The sequence below is a fragment of the Desmodus rotundus genome, chromosome 5 (genome assembly GCF_022682495.2).
Source record: "Desmodus rotundus isolate HL8 chromosome 5, HLdesRot8A.1, whole genome shotgun sequence".
In the NCBI taxonomy this organism is placed as follows: Eukaryota; Metazoa; Chordata; class Mammalia; order Chiroptera; family Phyllostomidae; genus Desmodus; species Desmodus rotundus.
The window spans coordinates 103251991-103265974 of NC_071391.1; positions in this window are offsets into that span (position 1 = coordinate 103251991).

Below are 13984 nucleotides of genomic sequence, written 5' to 3' on the forward strand. Positions count from 1 at the left end.
GCACCCTGCCGGCTTCGTGTGCATTTAGTACATAGGAGAGTTGGGACTCCCTGCCTGCGAGACTCACGGCTTGCAGCGTGCATGGATCGCCCCACCCTTGAATACAGGATGTCAGGCTTTCCCACGGGTCTGAGAGTTTTCTTCGGTCTGCCCGAATCCGGAGTGACCCTGCAGGGCCTTGAAAGTCTGCAACGCAATGGGTGCAGTCGGTAGGATTCATTGCAGTACAGTATGCATGTGGAGGAGCCCTTGGAGGGGAGTCTGGAAGGGTGGCAGGTCACCAGTATGTGGTATCCGGTGGTACATCCTGGCAGTGTAGCTTCCCCCAGAATTGGCCTGATGTTAGTGGCACACCCGACATGGTAGAAAAGGCCCTGCTGGTGATAGGGGAGATCCTAGAAAAGTCAAGCGGTCTGGGGGCCGTGGGGGCCGTGGGGGCCGTGGGGGCCGTGGGGGCCGTGGACTGGGTGTTTCTTTCAGCTTTGCGAGCTAAGACGGAGACTGCACTTCACGATGCAGCAGTTATGTAAACCCCAAGGAAGAGAAGAAGCCTTGGAAGCCAGAATCGGTGCCCTGGAGGAAGACTTACAAAGAGCAGAGGCGTGGTGGTCCCCCTCCCCAATGGTAGTAAAGGACTGGAAGGAAGAGGAGGGGCATTGCCGCTTCCTTAACCCCTTCCCCTCCCTTGTCCCACACAGACGTGGAACAACGTTGCTGAGAGAGACTGGGCTGGAGGACTGGCCTGGGTCAGGCACTCTGGCAGCGGTGGGCTGGCACCTGGAAAGCTCTGCTCTGGGTGCGCTGGTAGGGAGTGGTGGAGGTGGCCGCTGCCGGGCAGCCTGAGTAATAGCAGCTGCAGTTGGGAGGGACAGTGTCTTGAGCTCCCTCTGTCTCACAGTTAAAGAGCGACCCCATGTGGTTGTGAGCTGAACTACGTTTCCTGTAGCCCCAGAAGAAGGCCAGAAAAAAAAACCCCCGGCGTGCCCTGAGGGGCCTGTCCTGTGCATCTGGAGGACCATATGGCTGTGCCAACCTTCCAAGAAGAGGGAGGAAATATCCTTTGGACATTTGAATGGGGGAAGGGCCAAGAAACCTGTCTACAGAGGACAGGCGGGGACCGAAAAGGTGACGGCTGTTTGGTTTTCCCTGGATATTGGGCGACTGTCCCCCTCCCCCACCGTGAGTATACTGTTTAGGTGTCCCCCACTCCTGAGGGCATCCTGGGCCCCTTGTGGGGGCCTGTTGAGGCTCTTTGTGGGGATATGCTGAGCATCCTCTTATTCAATTACTGTCCCCACAAAGGGTGACAGCAGTTAAACAGACACAATCTGGCCTAAGACTGGAGGTCAGAGTAGTCAGTGGGCTGAACTGCAAGCCACATGGCTCTTGGCTGCCAGTGAGGCCCCGCCCCTGACTATTTGCACAGAGAGTTGGGCGGTGTACCGGGAATAATATTATGGATCTCTACCCGGGCATGCAAATAAATGGATGATTATGCACGGGCCCTGATGGAGGCAGGCCTTGTGACAAGACCTCTGGGAATTAGGCCACAGGAAACAAATCACTGTGTATCATGTGACGAGGCATGCACCCCTTGCCTCCCTGGGAATGATGAGGCTGACACTCTAGCCAAGGTGCGATGGCTGGAAACAGTGCCTCCTGGCCTGTCAGGAAGAGAAGTAGCCCAGTGGCTACACCGTCGCCTCTTACATGCTGGACAGAAGACCATGGGGTCTACTACAAAAACTTGGGGGTTACCTGTCACCTTAGCAGAGGTACAAGAAGTTTGTGAGACCTGTGCTGTCTGTTCTCAAGAGCATCCCTGAAGGCCTGTGGGAACCACTGGGCAGGTGGTAAGGGGATGGGTACTGCTGACCTGGTGGCAGGTGGATATAATCGGACCCCTGCCTAGTTCAGAGGGATATAAGTATGCAGTCATATGTGTGGCCATGGCTACTGGACTTTGAGCTGCTTACCCTGCACAGCACCCAGATCAGGAAGCAGTGATCGCTGCACTGGACCATTTATGCGCTCACTGTCTATGGGCAACCCTTGAACATCGAAAGTGATAAGGGGACGCATTTTCCTGGGGCCTTGGTGCAACAATTGGCCCGAGACCTGCAGACTGACTGGAAATGCCACGTAGTCTATCACCCCCAAGCTGCTGGAATGATCGAATGGTACAATGGCCTCTTAAAGTAGGGTCTGCAAGCCGCGGCCGCCACCCCTACGCTGGGGGGTTGGATGAAATGCTTATGGACTGTCTCTCCAAAATGAGAGAGGAGTTGGAGTGGGGCCCAGCTCCGATGGAAGCTGCTGCTCCAGTTCAGCTGCAGGTGCAGAGTAAGGAGGCCTTGCTGAAACCAGGCACGGGAAAACAGGGGAATATTCTCTTGCCTGCTCCAGAGGGCCTGGAGCGAGGGCAAACAGCCACGTGGACATGGCATTGGGAAATAAAAGCCCTCCGCATGCGTTGGGTGGCTCTTGTCTCTTTGGGACAAGGGGTGCAGAGAAACTTGCAAACAGTGCCCTGGGTGATTGGGACATGGCCCCCAGTCTTAAAAGTGACATACCCAGGGCCAGCGGGCCATGAAATACTTCTCCATGGCACCTTTGTGATATCCTCATGGCCCATTACAAGTTCTCCAGCTTCTGTCTCAAATTGGACTTGGTTACAGCACCAGTGGAACAGTGCGCAGTCCTTGTGGAACGCGACCTAGACTGGCACCTGCGCTGGGGCAAAGCAATGGTGTGGCCGGTCCCGGCCACTCCATGTGGGGTGGCTTGGAGTTGGCTCTCAGCTGGGACCATGGGGTTGGCCAGGCCAGCCCTGCTCTGTATTAAGAACCCTAAAGGCCAAGTGGGCTGGACTGTGACAGGTCTGTATCAGATTCAGACTCTAAAGCATGCCTGGAAGGCGTGGAATAACGTGTGGGTTGCACTTCCCACAGGGACCCTCTGGGTGTGTGGCTCACATGGGTGGCCTTACCTGCCCAGAAAATGGACTGGCCACTGTACCTAGGGGTGGCCTTATTTGTTGCTTGCTGCTGCAGCTTGTACTGCCGCTGTGGCAGCTGGATGCAGGGCTCTGCCCTCCTTGCCAAGGGACCTTTGCAGAAGACGCCGTGTGTGGATTGTATGGTGAGGAACTCTGAAGGGGTGGATTGTAGCAAAAATGGAGTCAACAGGCTCCCTCACCCAGATGTCTGGGCAACTAAGAGAAGCAGTTTTCCCATAACCTTGAGAATAGGCCTGCACGCACAGAATCACACCGTTATACAATCCCTTGGCACCCTGCCAGTTTGGTGTGCATTCAGTATGTAGGGGAGTTGGGACCCCCGGCTGGCGTCACACGCAGTGAGACACTCGGCTTGCGGTGTGTACGGATTTCCCACCCTTGAATAAAGGCATGCCAGGCATTTCCGCGGCTCCGCGAATTTTCTTCTGTCCGTCCAAATCCCGAGTGAACCTGGGAGGCCTTTGAAAGGCTGCAGCACAGAAACCAAGTACTCAGTCTCAGAACATTGAATAACATTTCCATGCTCATCGCAACATAAATGCTGAATAATGCTGGAACTAGAATTCAATGTAACTGCTTAGGGAGAACAAGGGGATGGTAGGGACAGAGGAAGGGGAAGGAAGAGAGGAGTTTTCGTATAATGTCTACAATGAAAAGTCAGGGAGTGGTAATGTAAGCGTGTTGTTTACTAAGCTGGAGGGAACTATCGATGTCATCCCTTTGAGAAGTGCAGCTGTGATGGATGGAGAGGGAGAGAGGCCCGAGTCAGAAGGCCCCTCCCCTGCTCTGTTCTTGTCTTGCCCACAAGAGAATAATTAAAGCAAGACACAAACACAGGTAGTGGAAATGAGACAGTGTTCCAGAACAGAAAATTGGGGCCCTGCTGCCCATCACCAACCTCTAGGCAAAATTCCAGAGGCAAAGGTTTGGTGATAAAGGAAAGGAGTCTTTATTCAAAAGCTTCACAATTTTGGAATAATAGCTTTCCATAAGAATTAGTCCCTTAGGCCTATCAATTAAGACTAAACTCTTTAACTCTTTAGTTACAGCTTTAATCACTTAAGCCCATCAATTAAGGCTAAACTCTTTACCACCTGAGTTTTCCTAGCATTCCTGCTGTTAGTTTTTAGTGATCTTCTCTAAGGTTAGTTTCCAAAACTAAAACAACATAAGATATAAAAGTTACATAGTTTTGGAAGAATGGCCAGCTCACACCTCATCCCTTCTAGAACACCCAAAGAATAAACCTGCCACCCTCCACCAGGCCAGCAATCCTAGACTGTGCCCAGAAGGAGTTCCTTCCCATCCAAAGTACTGTCCACAGGAAAGGAAACCGCAGGCACTCAGGAGGCACTGAGCTTCTCAGCCAATCCCCAACCCCGTCCTAGGCTGTTTACCATTGCCTTGGGCAACTTCCTCCCTGGCCCTCTCCCTACTCCTTCCCAGTGATCTGATCAGATCTCAGTATCAATAGCAAGTTTGTTTATGAAACACACTGGGGCACAAAGCTGCAAGCAGGCCCTGGCTAGTCTAAATGTCCCATGTACAGAGGAAATAAAGTTGTTAGTGAGTTTGTTCTATATACATGAGCCGAGGCTCCAAGTGGGTACTTCGCTATCTAAGCACGCCGACTACTGGAGTTCAGGGATTATATATTTTAGCTGGCTTCCAGAGGTACTCCTCCTTCTCCCCCTTCTAAATCTTGGGAATAACGTGCAGGTACAAAGGCTTTGTTTCTCAGTAAAAGCAAATGCCCTTTGCCTTAGTGAAACTGTTACAGAGGTCCTCTTTCCCAGCGTAGGCCCCCTCTTCCTTCTGTGTAGTCCCCACTTGTGCCGTGCAGAACACCGGCCATCTCAGTGCGGCTGCTACAGAAGCCCCTTTCCCAGCACAGGCTCAGGGACTCCCCCTTCCTTCTGCGCTATTTTGCTTGTAATGCTTGGGGCCCTTGGCAATGTTCTTAAATGGAGCTCAGGACTGCTGAGTTAGTGGGTGAGACATGTCTTCCCTTTGCTTTTAGCCTCCTGTATGAAGTTTTTTGTTAGATTGTAATGGCCAGGGCCCTGCCTTTATTTCCCCTCTGGCTGCTCATGCCTAGCTGCTACCTAACAAGCCAGCTGTCTCTGGGAAGGGGTGTTACAGAAGAGACGGGGTGGGGGGGCGGGGGGGAGCGGGGTGAACGATATACTATTACCGAAAGGACCCCCCTTTCTTTCTGGGGGTCCCCCCACCTACTAGGCTCGCCTTGCCCACTGCCAGAGGAAAGACCTCTCTCAATGCCAGAGACTGGTGAAAAGGAAAGGAATTATTTAGTTAAAAGTTATACAGACTTCGAGTAATGACTTAATGTCTTCATTAAAATACTAAAGTCCTTTAGAATACACACAGATGCACAAAGTCCTTCCTTCTCTCTCTGCCCAGTCTGGGGTTCCATATCTCAGGAAAAGAAGTAGAAGTCCGTGATTCAGGTTACCGACAACCTCAGCTGTGTCACCGCCATGGAGTCCTCTCCCGGTATGGCTGCTGCGCCTGGGTTTAAATCCCAGAGCCCGTCTTCCTCTGCAGCATCATTTCCGACTCCACCCACAGTCAGCTATACCTGCCAGCATCTCCGTATTCTTCCAGCTTTACTGGGCTGCCATAGTAAGTCCGGGCAGGTGTGGCCCCATGGCATGGAGCCAATCATCTCCACGCTCTCACGCAGGCCCTGTAACCAGGGGGAGTTGCTTCCCAGTTACATAATGGGTTGAAGTCACTCCCATTTCCCTGGCTCAAAGCCTGGCCACAGCTGTTTAACACATCCATGAAACCAGTTAAAGGTTATAGAGATGTTAAATGGCTATTCTAGAGGTTATCTGCAAAACTGCTGCTATTCAAAACAACTCTCAATGGCCCTGCTCCATGTGTCCCATCCCCCAGCTCAGGCTTGTGGGGGTGAGGACATCCTATATATACTTTTTTTTTCTTCTGGACACCCTGAGTTCTGGGGCCCATTACACATCCCCACTTGCCCCCCACACTCAGCTGCACCCTGTTACACTACCACGCACCCACACAGGTGGTGGTCATCTGATCCACTTCCTCTCATTTACTCACAGGGCTCGAGGACAGTCAAGAGTCAGGGCTTTGCAGGCAGGGTGGCGGTGCCCAAACAGGCTTGAACCATGGGTTTTTGTGAACCCTGAGATCCTTCTAGTGGCCTAGGGCAGCCTGAGGAAAGGCTCCTAGTAGGAGGCGCAGCCCTGCCCCCTGCTGCTGCCACAAGGACACTACAGGACAGGGGACCAGCCAGGCAGGGAAGTCTTTCTGGACTCTATTAAGGGCCATTTCTTTTGAAAAGCTATTCTTAAATTGCATTCTCTGTGATCGCCCCTTGTTATAAATTGAATTGTGTCCCCTCAGAATTTACATGCTGAAGTCCTAACCCCAGGACCACAGAATGTGACCTTACTGGAAATAGCGCCTTTGCAGATGTAATGAGTTAGGTTAAGACGATACCAGAATAGAGTGGGCCTCTAATCCAACATGACTGGTGTCCTTACAAAAAGAGGACATTTGGACACAGGCATGCACACAGGTAGAAGGCCATGTGGACGTACAGGCAGAGATCGGGGTGATGCGTCCACAAGCCAAGGAATGCCAAAAATGCCAGCAAACCCTCATAAGCTCAGAGGCATGAACAGACCCTCCCTCACAGCCTCAGAAGGAACCCACCCCTGCCTCATCTCGACCTCAGACTTCCAGCCTCCAGAATTGAGAGGCAATATATTTCTGTGCAAGCCCCTTAGTTTGTGGTAATTAGTCATACCAGCCACAGCAAATTTGTTGGGAATTTTTTGCCTTTCTGAGGCAGGTCAGTAAGAAACTAGAAAAATTCCTTGGCAAGTGGAATGAGGAAACTGAGACAAATGGCCAGAATGGCAGAACAGCTGAGCAATAAGCAGCCAGCTTATAAATCCCAAGACACTCTCCTCCCTAACCAAAGACAGGTAGGATCAGGTGGTTTAAAGGTCTCCTCCCCAACCAAAGATTTCTAAGAGCATATGGCTCAAGTCACCCTAGTTGGGGGAACAGATAACAAAAACCCAGTTAAAACCAGAAAACCGCTTAGAGCCAGACTGATCCAAAATAGAGGTGACACTGACAAAGCTCATTTTGATACACCGACATACTCAAGGACACACATAGAAAGCTAAATAAATAATCTGTTAAGACCCTTCTCTGGGCCCTGATGAGGAGCTCATCCCATCAGTTGGTTACAGTGTCATCCAGATACTCCAAGGTTGTGGGTTCGATCTCTGGTGAGGTCAGGTACAAGAATCAACCAATGAATGCATAAAATAACCCTTATAAACAGCAAGTTGAAATCTTTCTCTGTCTCTCAAATCAATCAAAAAGAAAAAAAGATCCTCCCCTGGGACCCCCCCTAAAATGCCCCCTATAGAAAATACCATATTCTGCCATCGATAATGCGCACCCACGGTTTTAATGTGGATGCGTATTATACACGGGCATTAGTAATACCCACGTATAATGTGCATCCTTATTCTCCCCTCAAAAATTTGGGCAAAAAAGTGCTCATTATGCATGGCCAAATACCGTGTATGAAACCCTCAGGACAAAGGCGGCCAGCTTGCTCCCACTCTCCCTTCAGCACAGCAGAGCCTCCCTTTCCTCAGGCGTGTACTTTCTCCTGAGCTCCTGAGCTCCAAGGGCCCTCTTTTCAAGCCGGAGCAGCCCTGCCTTGGCTCAGCCCTGTTCCTGTGGTTTTGCTTCCTCTATCCTGTCCCAAGCTGCGATAGACTTACTCCCTCTGTCACCTGGACTCTGACTTGAAATCTTTCCTGCATGAGTAAAGGACCCACAAATCCCAGACCTTGCTGGGGCAGACCTGCCTTGGCTCGGCCCCTTTCCAGTGACATTTCCAACTGAATCCACTTTGAAGTGATGCCTTTTAAATTGTAGGTATGTTTTAGTAGAATTTGGAAAAGCCTGACAGTTGCCCCCATTTTCATTCTCTCCTTCCTCAGCAAAATTACCTCTGAATTTTAAACAGGTGCATGGCTGCCCAAAGAAATAGAGTATTTCTTAGCAGCTGGTGTGGTCTTTTGACTAAGTTCTGGCCACAGGTGTGTAAGCAGAAATGGTGCACCATTCTGGAAATTGTTCTCAAGGGGAGAGACACTCTCATTTCCCCCTTTGCTCCTTCCCACCAGGTAAAACAGACGTGATGGCTGGTGGAACAGACCCCACAAGGTACCAAGGACTGAGCAAGCAGGCCATGAGCAGACACAGCCCCTGTGCTCACCCACCAGGGAGCAGCTGGGTCCAGTCCTGGGCTCCACATTTTAGGAAAAGCATCAACAAACTGTAGTTTATCCAGGTATATGACGCAATGCCAGCCAGCCCCGTGGGACAGAAGGTAGCTCAAGACAGCAGGAGGCTGGGTCTGGGAGGACGTAATGCTAACTCATGCACATGGAAGAGGTTTAACATATAATAAAATGCACTAACCACAAAAACACCTACAAATTACTACTTTTAAACATTCCCCCTACCTTTTTAGGCATGGTTAGGCTCCTTAAAAGTTGATGACAAAGTTAGGTCATTTATAAGTTGTTTGAAAAAGTTTTTGTTATTTGTAGAGCAAAATCATCCTGAGGCTCCAAGAGCAACTGGGGCAGCGTGTGGCCTGGGGGCTCTTTTAGAATGATGCTCTGCCAGCCAGAGATCTGTAGAAATAAGCATGTTTTATATTAACACCACTTTTGTTGGGGTGGTCGGTAACGCGGGCTGTGAAAGAATTCACAAAGAGAAGAAAGTGTAGAGAGCAAAGTTCTTATTTTACGTTCCCAAGAGGGAAAAGGCTAGGTACAGAGATTTGCACCAGCACTGAGGGGTGGGGGCTGGGAGATTTTATTGGATAATATGTAATTGATTAAAAAAGGGCGGGGATGCTGTTGTGTGGCCCCTGGGCTGTTGGGTTGTTGTAACCCGAGGCTGCAGTTTGTTCCCATGTTATCTTCTGCCTGTGGCTGCAGGGAGTGGTTAGTCAGTTCTGTTTTTGCTCTCCAGTAATTTCCAGTCCTGGGGACAGAAGCTCAGAAGGGTAAAATAGCAGTCATGCTAACAAGGTCACAGGTCTGCTTGGCAACTGGTGCCGCGATGGCAAGTGCGGCTGGCTTTGTCCTTTCGACTTCCATCCACACGCTAGTTTAATTTTTTAGACACTTTCAGGTTTATTCATTAGAAACCAGTTCTCAGATTTTATCAAGAATGTTTTCATTTTGAAAAGGATCTCCAGACTCCTGTCCCACCACAATGGGGACAGGTTACTTTGTAATCAGAAGCCTATGATCCAGGTTCCAAAATAAGTCAACAGCCCTGGCGAGGAACTTGCATGGGAGCACTTATGAGAAACTAACCCGAGTCTGAAGCCATGCTGCCAGAGGTCTTTGCAGGGGTCAGAGCCAGGTCTGCATCCTGTCACCTCCTGTGACCCTGAACAGGAGAAGCATTTCATCTCTGACGCTGGTCCCTCCCTATAGAACAGGGAAAACTACATACTCACAGGGCTGTCGTGGAACGAGGCCCTGTTTAAAAACGTGAAGCACAGTGTCTGACACAGCAAATGCTCGCTAACAGGGGCAATTACCAGCTGATCCCAAGCCAACAAAAGGCAAGGGTGACAAATTAACGACCGCTTAGCTTACATCAGGCGCCACCTCAAGGGAGACCGCTGCCTACTTTGGATCCTTTTGATTGCATGACACCCCACACTGTGGACCCCAGCAATCCGCGATTGGTCTTGGGGGTGCAGACCAGGCACAGCTGAGCTGGAGGACCCTGCACTAAACTGTACTGAGAGTGAAACCGGAAAAGCCAGCATTCATGCTGCCTGTCACTTACCAGACCCAAAAAACAGACACGGGGATTAAATCTTTATGGGCACTTTATTCAGATGGCCAGCGGGTTTGTACCCTAACAGACCTTTGTAAATTCCATTTTAAACTGACCCTTTCTGTAAGAAGAAAAGTGTAGGTAAGGGGTTTGGAATTCAGGGGAAAAGTTAATCAGATAAAGCGGCAGCATTCTTTCATCTGTCTCACCCTGACGCACAACGGCTCGGATACCGTGTGGACGGCGTGCCGTCCTCCTGAGGCGCAGAGGTGGATGTGCTTGTGGTCTCCTGGAGTCAGGGCGGCTCATACCTTCATCTCCTGAAACAGCAGCTTTTACATGCACTGAGGTGGCTAAGCTTATTAGCTATTGCCTGAAACTAAAATTTTTCCAACATTTGAGTCCCCCATCAAGAGTACATGTGAGGATACATTCCACATGAACAGCAGACCACAATTGCTTTAGTTCCTTGGTCGCTATTGAGTAAAGATACAAATGCAATACAGGATACTTAATTGGAGCCTGGATTTGGGGGAGGGGGTACTAGAAAAGTCCTTTGGGGGGGTTCCAACTGGGGAAATTTTAATATGGACTAAATCACTAGATAACTTCTCTGTGCGCTAACGGTAATGTGGTTACACAGAACACGATCATCAAACACAGCGCTCTGCTGTCTAGAGGTGAAATATGGTGACGTTTACAACTTACTTTCAAATGGTGATGAAAAAGTGTGTTAGTCTACTTGGGCTGCCATTAACAAAATCCAATAAAGAAAGGAAATTTATTCCTCACAGTTCTAGAGGTTTAAGTCCAAGATGGATATGCCAGTGAATTCTGTGCCTGGCAGGAGCTATCCCTTGGCCATTGGCACCACTGAGAAGGTGCCAATGGCCACCTTCTCAACTCACACGGTGGGGAGGGAGAATAAGCAAGCCACTGGCACTAATCCCATGATGGGGGCCACATCCTGTGACCTCATCTAATTCTAATCACCCCCCAAAGGCCCCTGCAGATGCCATCACATGGGGGTTAGGGTTTCAGCACAAGAATTTCAGCAGGACACAATTTAGTCCATAGCAATGTGTATGTAGCAAGCAAAAGATAAAGCACACACCACAGCAAGCTGTTAACTACCTGCAAAGGCAGGGGAGGAATCTACGAGGTTTTTTACGGGGGGTTGGGGGGCAAAATTAGGTTTACAAGTTGTGAGCACACACAAGTTAATAAAGCTATTGTAATAATCATAACCTGCATGTCTTTTTCCATATGAACTGTAAATCTACTTTTGCCCCACCCTGTATTACTTTCAACTTTTCATTATATATGAAAATTTCCCAAATAAAAAGTGGGAGGATTTTTGAAGCTGATGCAGAGACAGCATAGGAAGAACTCTGGGACTATGCTGTTGTTGCTGACCATTGGCTAGTGTCCTGGTTGCCAGGCAATGGCTTTTAGCATTTAGCAGCTAGGGAGGAGCTGCCAGAGGAAATAAAGGCAGGACCCTCACCACCGCAACTAACAAAAAATACAGGAGGCTGAAAGCAAAGGAGGGCATGTCTCACCTGCTGACCCAGCAGTCCTGAGCCTGGTTTGATTAAGACTGCTAGGCATTCTGAATAACACAATTATGATAGCTAAGTTTACTTGTGTTGTTAGGAGGTGGGGCGGGGGAGCCCTTGAAAGTCTGTATCATCTCCACTAGCTGGGAAAAGGAAAACCTTGAGACTGTGTATTCGTCCCAAGGCCTGGAAGGGAGAAGGGGAGGGGGTCTACAGCGCCCAAAGAAAAGCCCATGAAACTTGGGTTAACTGCCTGCCTCGTCACCTATGAAAAATGAAATACAATCTAGAGCAAGATAAGGGTTCAGGCTAACAGACCTCCACACATACCTATGTTTGGGTAGTCACATCTCCCTGGGTAAAGCTGGCACCACCTTTACCTGTCAATCAATATGTAACTCCTTCACCCCATCCCACCAACTACGTAACTCCTCAGAACAAAGGACTGGCTCTCTTGGCCCTTTTGCCACACGGGGGGCCCCTGGCTACCTGGCCTCTGGCCAGGGGTTGGGACCAGGGAGGGGTGGCTCTGGTTCCCCTTGCTTTTGCTCTCCCATTAGAACTTAGCACTAATAAACTTTGCCTGCATGTTAATGGGCTTGCTGATCTATATTACTGCATTGGCAAGAACCAGGTCTCTCGTTAACAAGGCTGCTGGAGAAATGAAACCTGGGAAAAGCTGAGGGTTCTATGACCACTGTCTCCAAGAATGTGAAGTGCTACCCATGGTAGCATTTTTCCTGGAAATCCAAGGACAGGACTGGACCCAATGGTAGACTCAGGGGCCTGAGGCACATCTAGTCTTAACATAAAGAACTTCCGGAGCCACAGCAGACACCGGAAACACTGCTCTCAGTCACAGCCCAGCTGCTGAGTGTCAGCATTCAGTGGAGCCTGGAGAACATCTGGATGCTGTGCAGGGGCCTCTGCAGTGAGGAGGCCAAACAGACAACTCTCAAAACTGCCTGTTACACAGACACAGGTACCCCTGCAAGCATACAGCCCCAGAAAATGAGTCTCTCCAGCAATCTTGGAGAAATATGGAGAAGAGAGTTCAGAGTCAGGCTGTTCATTTGTTTTGGCCTAGTGTTTCCCAGAGGCAAAATCACACAGAAATTCAAACTTCACATTATGCTCCCAGTGTCTCCATCAACTGCCTTGGAAGAAATCCTAATTCTAGCACAACGGCCGGTGTGGCACTACTTCCCACAGGCCAAGCGGGTTTTGAGGTCACCACCCACCCTCTCCAACAGGGTCCCAAATTGGTCCTCCACAACTCTAGACTGGGCTTGCTCAAGTCTCCTCCTCTCCTCATTCCCTCAAGTTTTATCAGCAAAATTCTATCCCCGTTTCCTTCAAGTTGACCCTTCTTTAAAAGCAAAGGACATGGGTCAGTAGATCAACACAAGACAGTGGAAATAGGTGGCTTGTTTTCAGCTGCCATTTGGTCCCCTGGAAAGGGCTCATTGCCTAGACAAGGTGGTTAGCTGTGTCAGCCACACCAGGGAGGACAACACCTACTTCCACATGCCAACACTACGAGTAGCAACACTCTTTTCAAATTTTATAATCAGGAAGAAATGAAAGCCCATTATGCAAGACTTCCCCACCACCATCTGTCCAAAAACACACACTCTTTTATACCAATCTTTATGTATTTATTCACACTTATGGTAAAAATATCAGGAGTGAAATCATTATGATGACATAAGTAACTGTACAGACCGACTCCAAGTGCAGACAAATTCCCCCAAATCAGAACAAGAGCAACACAGAGCTCCTTAACACCTGTGCACTCACGCACACCCTCGCCACAGCCACCCATGTCCTGACCATCGCAGGCGCTAAGTGCAGCCATAACCCAGGGCCACTTCCCCGGCTTATCAGGTTCTAGGGATGAGAACAGAGAACTGATCAATGAAAGAAGCTGGGGATCCTGGCTTATGTGGCTCAGCTGGTTGAAGCGTCATCTCATAACCTAAAGAAAGGTTGCTGTTCAATCCCCAGTCCAGGCGTGCATGACCCCCAGTCCAGGCGCGTATGGGAGGCAACTGATTGATGTTTCTCTCCCTCTAAAAACAATGAAAAAATGTCGAGCGAGGATAAAAAAAAGTGAGGGGAGCTGAGGCTGCTCGCTGCATCTCTGCTCTGCCAATGACCTAGAGCAGGTTATTTCCTTGGCACAAATCCTCACAGGCAACAAAAAGGTTGAGGGGCTTAAGTTAGTCTCAGGTTTAGATCCAAGTAGGAAAAAAAAAGGGGGAAATCTCATCATTTAAATTCTAAAAAAAAAGAGGGAGAGAGGATTGAAAACTTGATCCCTATTCTCCCATCAGATGGCAGCATGACCATCAACAGAATCAGCAGGGCCCAACTGGTGCCCTTGGATTGTGACTTCATCCCAACAGCATAGTTTGCTTTTATTTCATCTCTGAAGGAGCAAAAAATTTCAGAGGAACAGGAGGGTCACATAAACCCATTGTACTAGTGTGTGGGGCAGAACTTC